Source organism: Eptatretus burgeri, chromosome 16, assembly GCF_056783735.1.
Source record: "Eptatretus burgeri isolate ZD-2024b chromosome 16, Ebu_testis_v1, whole genome shotgun sequence".
NCBI lineage: Eukaryota > Metazoa > Chordata > Myxini > Myxiniformes > Myxinidae > Eptatretus > Eptatretus burgeri.
This window is the reverse complement of record NC_140976.1, coordinates 13821990-13831061: the sequence shown is the minus strand read 5'-3', so window position 1 is coordinate 13831061 and position 9072 is coordinate 13821990.

Here is a 9072-nt window from a genome sequence, read left to right as displayed (position 1 = left end):
AAGGAAAGCACATGCACAATAGAATCACTGTGAAAAAAGTGACTGAGGATCAGATTGATTTGGTTATTTCCAGAACTACTACTGAGGTAATGAGAAGAGTTCATAGAACACCTTACCCCACGCAGTCTTGCGAAAAACAAGGAGTCTTGTGGGTCTGTGAGCAGCAAATATGATTTTTTACGTCATCACGACCATTCTGTAATATTTTGTCCAAGTACTGCGAAACGAAAGGTTTATGAAAGTGCTAAAAAGTCGATTTGTGTTTGTGTTGAAGTATATAATTAAATTTAAATAAAATAAAGATCTTAAAGGTTGTACAAAAATTTTGTCACAAGTGTACCGCCATTGTGTAGAATATTTCGCAAGTGTACAGCAGCGTCTTTTACACCACCTTAATTACCAAGTGACTGTTCATCAATTCTTTGTGACTGTTGTTTGCATCCTTTTTGAGTTTATGACCGCTAAAAACAGTAAGTTTCCTGTTTGGAATGATTTTCAATTTGGTTTTACTGCCGGACAGGCAGACAGAGCAAAAAAAAAAAAAACATCTCGCTCCTCGCTGTGCACGCATAATCGGGACTAAGAGCCAAAGTACGAGCCAAAAACCACAGGTTCGTTTTCCAATTCAAATTCAAAAACATAATATTCAATAAAAATCAAGTTGTTCCTCGATCATAAACTGAAGTTTGTAGACAGACAGACAAAGTGAACCAATCGTTTAACCCCGTTGTTTGCTTCACATGCACGGGGAAACTACTCTCAATGATCAGATTCATTCTGTTCATACAAGAACAACTGTGGGACGTGAACACAACAATCAGATTGATTCGGCTTTTAAAAAAACAACCACAGCAATGTGATTGATTATGTTTATTCAAGATCGACAGTACAAAGTGACCACAATGATGAGACCAATTCTGTTATTTCTGGAACTTTTGTCAAAAGCGACCACTACCATCAGATTGATACCGAGTGTGAATAAGAGAAAAAAGATGATCAGAAGTGTACCGATATGCACGGAACAGAATCCTGTACTTTGATTAAATGAAGACGCTTTCTTATTAATGCAAGAAGTCTCATAAATAAAATGTATGAAATGAAGTGAAACATGTATGAAATGAAGTGAAACATGTATGAAATGAAGTGAAACATGTATGAAATGAAGTGAAACATGTATGAATCGGATCTCGACATCATTCTTAAAAGGACAATGAAATACATGAAGTTGCATTGAACATGGATGGATGTGATGTCATGCAGGACAAGAAGCACGCAAGTGGAGGAGGCCCTCATATATGCCAAGAGTAAATGGAATGGAGTGTTAGTCGAGGACTTAACCATTATGAATAATGCGGAAACAGTTTGGTGTGAACCGAGAATGGAAGAGGGATAGAAATGCAGATTGGAGTTTGCGAGAGACTTGCACTTGAAGGGGAGTAAAATTTGCATTTATCCATCAGGAAAGCATGTTAAATGACATTGAGAAAGGGATATTTACAGTGACCTCAATCATAAGTCTAACTGGGAGACTGAGCTGAGATGCTGAAGGACAACGTTTCCTAGATTTAACATTGGACGTTTTTTTTTGACTCAGCATGTTGACAAACCCACAACGCATGCATGCACTCCTGGAACCTGGCCAACACTGCAGCTTGTTACTGCGGTGAGATATAGACAGCAGACCACTTGTTGGAGGAGTGCCCCATGCATCACCTTGCTGGAGGATGGAATTCGCTGCAACAGCTCACTGTGCAAGCTCGGGATTGCCTGAGGACCGCCAATTTCACCAGCTGGTACGCTCAATTCAAACCAATCCATACGAAGAAGAAGGAAAAAAAAACCGACGAGAAGGGAAAACATGCTGGATCTGGTAATCTCCCCTGATCCAAGTATGGTAGAAAAATTGAATGGTTCGTGAGCCATTTGGAAGAAACAATTACAATGTTGTGACATGAGACTTGATCAGCAAAGTTAAAATGAAAGAATGGAAGGTATATTGTGACTATACAGATGTGGCGACGACACATAGATGAGAATTTTTTTCTGTCAAAACTGGACTGGGAAGAACTGCTGAGGAATAAGAGTGTAATATAGGAAAATAGCACCACCGTAGAGAGGGTTCAGCGCAGGGCTACTAGATTGATTCCAGGCCTGGTTAGACTCAGATATGAGGCGTGGCTGAAGGAGACAGGGCTTTACACACTATAAAGGAGATGGTTACGAGGTGATATGATGGAGATGTTTAAGATAATGAAGGGTACAGACGAAACAAATGCAGGAGAACTATTCAGCAAAGTAGACAGTGATAGGATGAGGGGCCATAGCCTGAGAGTAAAGAACAGGAGAGTTAAGATGGTAGTAAAGCAGGGGTCTATTATTAGGTCGCTTGAGCATGGATTGGTGATTGTATGCATGTGTGTGGAGTGTTGTCTGTGGTGGTTTCATCAAGGGGTGGTGTGTGGTTGATGTGTGTTCCAACCCAAGAACTACCTTTACCAACCCCCCTGCCACAGAAAGAAAAACTCCCCAAAAATTTTTTTTGCATTATCTTTTTTTATACAAATTGGTCTGGTGTTGATGTGGCGCAATAGACCGAATGGCCTCCTCCTATGTCTAGGTTCCTTGTAATGTATATGTGGGATACATTCACAAAGAGGATGGCACAAGTTACTGAAAAATTTCTTCCAAAAAAAACATTGGGGCAATACCCCTGGGGGTTTACCTGGAGGCGGCTGGATAAGATAACCAGGGAACCACTGGTAGGCATGGATGACCCACAAAATATGTAACGGAGAAGAAAGTTAAATACCTATGGATTGTTGTTTTAAATGCTGTGAACAAACGTTGGTACATCACGGGAGATAAACGTTGTGGTCAAGTTTCATCGAAATTGTGTGTGATTTCGGAGAAGAAAGCAAATGCATATTTTGTGGGGACTCCCCCCACCCCCTTAGACCACGATTTTGCCTCTGCCACCGAAGGTGAAAGAGGTGATTTTTTCATCCCTTTCTGTCTGTTTGTTATTTGCAAAATCGAAGTTTTCAAATATATTAGTTAGTCGATTTTGTCTGTGTCTGTCTGTCGCCTACAGGTCACAATTTTAAACCGATCTTCACAAAACTTCACCACATGGTCGAGTTTGTCACAAAGAAGAAGCCAATTGTTTTGTGGTCAAAAGCTAAACATAGGCCAAAGGTCAACAACTTCGGTGCGATATCTAAAATTCTCAATTTTCATCCGATCGACTTTAAATTTGAAGAGTATTTATATTTCAGGTCACTGAATTCAACCAGCCAATTATTCTTGAAGGTCAAATTTGTTTTATGGATTTTGCAAGTATCGTGCTCTGCATGACGTAGTCTTCTGGTTTGTTTGTTTGTATGCAGGATATCTCAAAAAGTTGTGGACGGATTCGGATGAAACTTGGTGGACAGGTTGGGTGTTTTGCAAGGATGAATTGATTCGATTTTGGTGAAGATACGAATCTGGATCTGTATAGAGAATTATTTAACCTCTTAAGTGATTCTTCACCATTGAGAGAGAGGGCCAAAATTGATATAGTAATGTGTTGCATATTTCAAAAATGTATTGGGCCCGATATGTTCTCGTGGATCAGGCACTGCTTGGCGGAGGAATGCGCTCTCCTGAGTGCCCTTCTAGTTTTAATGGAGTGAACAATCTTTGGTACATCATGGGTGATGAAGGTTTGGTGAGTTTCATTGGAAATGTATGTGTAGTTTCTGAGAAGAAAGCAAATACTTATTTTGAGGGGCAACCCCCCCGCCTTCGACCCTGATTTTTCTCATGTCATAAACTTTGATACATCATGGGTGATGAAAGTTGTAATCAAGTTTCATCGGAATTGTTTGTGTCGTTTCTGAAAAGAAAGAAAATACCTCTTTGGGGCATGGCGGTGGGAACCAACCCCCATAAACCCCCTCCGCAGACCTCTTCAGACGCTGATTTTTTAATGCCGTGAACAAACTTTGGAACATCATGGGTGATGAAGGTTGTGTTCAAGTTTCATCAGAATTGCATGTGTAGTTTCTGAAAAGAAAGCAAAAACCTATTTGGGGGGGGGGCAAACACCGTAGACCCTCTTAGGACCCTATTTCATTTTTAATGCCATGAACAAACTTTAGCGATAAACGTTGTGGTAAAGTTTCATCGAAATCGTATGCGTAGTTTCAGAGAAGTTGTTGCAAGTATTTGTGGATGGACGGACAGATGGATAGATGACGCGTCATCCCATGAGCTCCCTGGAACTAAGTTCCAGGTGAGCCAACTAGAGAGTTTATAGAACACCTTACACCATGCAGTCTTGAGAAAAAAAAAGGACATGGGTGGGGGCTGCTGGTGGCAAAGTTGATTGGTCGGGTAATGTAAAATGCCGTAATATTTTGTCCAAATACTGTTAAACAGAAGGGTTTTGAAAGTGCCAAAAAGGCTATATTTCTGTTCTCGTGTTCAAGTATATAATTCAATCAAAATAAAATAAAGATTTTAAAGGTTGTTAAAAAAATGTTTTTGCACGTTTACTGCCATTAATACAGCGCATTTCCACCACCTTATTTAACACGTTACATTAGTTCTACATGCCTGTTGTTTGTGTCCTTTATGACGTCCCTAAAACTAAGTTTCCTGTTTGGAATCATTTAAAATTTTGTTTGACTGCCAGACACATGGAATTGAAAGGGGGGGGGGGGGAATAAAAATAAATGCACCAGCGACCGTCCGAAGTAAGCGATGAAGTTTGAAGAAAAATAAATAAATAAAGGCGATGCATACATATATGTATGCATGGGTACATGGAAAAATTGCAAATGCAAACTTGCGACCTTGGTTAATCTCACACAGGGGATTATAAGGTTCTTTCATTTTTGACAGACGGAAGGAAGGCAGGACATACCAAATATTGAAGTGGTTACACCGCTTAAAAATACTCACTCCTCTCTGTTCATGCAAGATCGGAACAAATTCAGAGCCAAAATAGAGCTAAACTGTAGGTTAGTGTTTCGATTAGTGTTCAAAATACAACATTCAACTGAAATCAAGTTGTTCCTCAACCGTGCACTGTTGTTTGGAGACAGAGAGACAGACAAAGTGAACCGATTGCTGAACCCTGCTTTCTCTCTGCACGAATGGAGGAAAAACCCAGGGAATAAGGGAGGATAAAACCAATACTGTGGAACAGGTAAATTGAACGAGCAAGGAGAAAGAAGTATCAGTTGTGGAGAAGGTATCCATCACATATACTGTATGTCAAATATGAGAGGGCTCTAAACAGAACAAAAAAAGTTGTTACATTCAAGTCAATATTAATATGAGAAGAAATTGGCAAAGAACATTAAAATGAACCAGAAAGCATTCTATACCTGCACAAGAAACAAACTTCATACCAAGGACAGAGTTGGACCACTGAGAGATGAAAATGGACATGTATGTGATTGAGGATGCAGTGAGAATGGCATCAGCTCTGAATGACTACTTCATATCAGTGTTTATCACTTAGACTGAATAAAGCAACTTCACCAATGAAGGTATTTACAGATGCTGAAGAGGAAGCATTGAATGACATGGACTTTAGTCAAGATCAAGTTCTGAAGAAGCTGTTACAGCCAAGACCACATAACGCACCAGACCCTGGAAGTATATATTGTTGCGGTTGAGGAAATTCGCAAACCACCATTCAGGTCCCGTAGGTGAGATATCTCTGTAAGTACATGTGTAGTTAGCCCCAAACCCGTTGTTTAGAGGGAATAAATGTGATTCATTCGGGCTGCGACCCTTTGAGATAGTCGTTTTTCTGTTCTATCTTTATTTTGAACCAACCACGTCTCAACCGCCATCACACAACAACCACCAACCGCAACGTCGCTTCACAACAACAACAATGCCAACAGCCACGACCTTTACCTTCACAACTCACTCCCGCAAACATTGCATCACCGCCATTCCAAACGTCGCCATGGCCATGGACCAGCACTTTAAACCCTCCACCACCTTCGCCTCTCCTTCTGCGGCCATTCCCGCACCGCTTGTGGGCACCGAGCGTCAGGCTGTCATGGACTCGTACAGGGCGCGCGCCGAGCCGCGGGTACAAAGTGTGGCCTTTCCGAGGAGAAGTCGGATCAGGAATGATACACGCCTACTTCTAATCCGTCCAATCAGCAAGCGCGGGACGATTTGGCCCCGCCTCCAGGCGCGTCGGAGTAGAATCGATATATGCAAATTCGAGGATCAGGGGAGACTCACGCCCCTTTTTCTCCGTCCAATGGGTGAGCGTGGCTCCTCCCCCGAGCTCGTTCTGATCCAGAAATTTGCATATGGGTTCTCCTACACCGCTATAAAGCGCCGAGCGCGGGGCGAATTCAGTGAGTTTTTCGGTCGAGTGAGTTAGAGGCAGTTTGAGTTGGAGAAGGGTTGGAGGCGGTCGGCTGAGGAGAATCGGGTCTGGAGAGCGGCAGTCTGTCGGGGTTCGGAGTCTGTCGGGGAGCTGCAGAGAGAGGAAGCCTGGAGGCTGGAGCGCGGTCGAGGTGATTTGCTGCAGTCGTCTGAGGAGAATTGCGGAGGGGACCGGATACCTCGGGTCCGAGGCAAGGAAGACGGCAGTCGGCGACGAGCTCGCAGTGGAGTCGCTCGTCGCGGGACCCAAGCAAGCCAGCTATCCTCTTTCACCAGAGCATCAACAATTCCCCCCTTTTTCCCCCCGCGCTGAGATAGTACGAAAAGGGGGCCCCGTTCCCACCCCACTCCAAGCAGTGCCAAAGAAACCCACGAAGGAGCGCGGAGTCGGGGCACCGCCGCCACATTTGCAGCTCATCACAAGACACAGGTAGGATCCACCCGGTCTCGCGGCCCACAGCCCCCGTCTGCTCCTTGTCTTTGAGGGTGGCCCTTTTCTTTTGCTTTTGGGTAAATGTGTTGTCGGCGCCGTCTGTAAAGTAAAACTGTGTAAGTGTTGCTGTGTGCTCGCGTAGTCGGTAGTAGATCTGCATTGTTGTGTGTCTTTTGTAACATCTGCTTTTGGTGCACAATTGTTGTAATTGTATATGTGTGCTTTCCGTGTGCCGCGGAATAAATGTGCATTATGTTGAACTGTTTTCCCGTTTCGCTTCGTCTTTTCTTTAATTGAATCTCCATCTTGCTTCACGTAAAGGGTTGGTAGTGGGCTTAATACGCCCGATAATTAATCGGAACCGCCGAGGCCGACGATAACACCGCTCGGTTATCCCGCTAGTACGGAACGGGTCGCTTAAGTGGCCCGTGTCCGGAGTCGACCTGCGGCGAGGTGCGATCTCCCGGTCTATCCTCCGTGTGGGTACTTAGGGAGGTCGAATTTGGCGAACAACCCTATCCCACGCGGGGTGCCGATTGGCACGATCGTGGTGAGGCCGAAAGGCCCACCCCTGACTAGTTCCCGGTGTTAGTCCAAGAGGGTCACGACGGGATTGTCCGTCCGGTGGGCGACGTGCCGCGATTCGAGTTACGTGGCCGCTCGCACGCCGGCGGGCGCGAATCCGCAACAATATATATATATATATAAATATATATATATATATATATATATATATATATATATATATATATATATATATATATATATATATATATATATATATATACACACACATATATATATATATATATATATATATATATATATATATATATATATATATATATATATATATATATATATCCCAGGGGACTAAAACAAGTTGCAAGTGAGACCGCCAACCCCCTGAGCATGATATTCATAAAGTCAATGACTCTTGGTGATGTATCTGAAGAATGGAGAAGATCGAATGTTATTCCAATGTACAAGGGGAAAGGGAAGATAAGTGAACAGGGTCATCACAGGCCATGGAGTTTTACCTCACAAGTAAGTTAATGGAGTTGATAATTAGATTCCATCATGAAACATTCGACTGACTTTCAGCAGATAAAGGACTAGCGACATAGATTCATGATGGGACACTCTTGCTAACCAACCTACTAGCTTTTGCAGAGATCACTTGGCAATTTGACAATGGTGCTTCTGTAAATGCCATTTATTTGGACTTTTGCAAAAGCTTTGATTATAGTTCCTCATCAGAGGCTACTGGCCAAGCTACGAGCTCATGGAATAGGAAGAGCCGTGACAAGCTGGATATCACATTGGCTGTATGGGAGAAAGCAGTGAATAGCCGTTAACAGATGTGCATCCAAATGGTCAGATATTGTGAGTGGGGTTCCACAAGGATCAGTGTTGGGAACAACACAGATTCTCGTCTGAATCAATGACATTGAATATGGATGAGCCAGCACTATTTTGAAGTTTATCGACGACACTAGGATATTGCGAAGTGTAGCATCAGTAGACGACGCGTTCAACCTACAGCAAGACTTGGGCAAGGTGTATGCATGGTCCCAGGAATGGCAAATGCTTTTCAATGTGGAAAAATGTAAATGTATCCACATCGGTTTCAACAACGACTACTTCTTGGGTGAGGATGTCATGCAAACTGCGTCGGAAGAGGAGGACCTTGGTGTTATAATGTACATCATTCAGTATTAAGTCCCAGTGTCCATTGTGCTCTTGCAGTCAGAAAGGCAAACCAAGTTCTGGGACTGATATGCAAGGTCAATATTAACAAAGATAAGTTCACCAGAGTGAGACTTTTTTTTTTTCCAGGAACGAGTTCGGCCATACTGACTACCGTTTACATTTACAACGGGATATAGATCTCTTGGTAGGTGTACAAAGGCAGGCAAGCAAAATGGTCAAGGACATTGAGACCAAGGACTACGAGGCAAGAAAGTCAGCGCTGACCCAAATCACATTGCAATGTAGAAGACTTCGAGGGGAACTGATAGAAGTCTTCACACCGATGAAGGGTCTTGAAGCAATCGAGGAGCAATTCTTGCAAATTATTTAAACGAAATATACCGATTGGATTTGCAGATAGTATACATTTTAGATCACTGGAACAATTTACCAGTTAATGCTGTGAAAGGCAAAAGCGCAAGGGGGATCAATATTTGAGACAAGCAGGGGTGGGGCTGGTGGAGTTGTGTTCCGGTCTATGG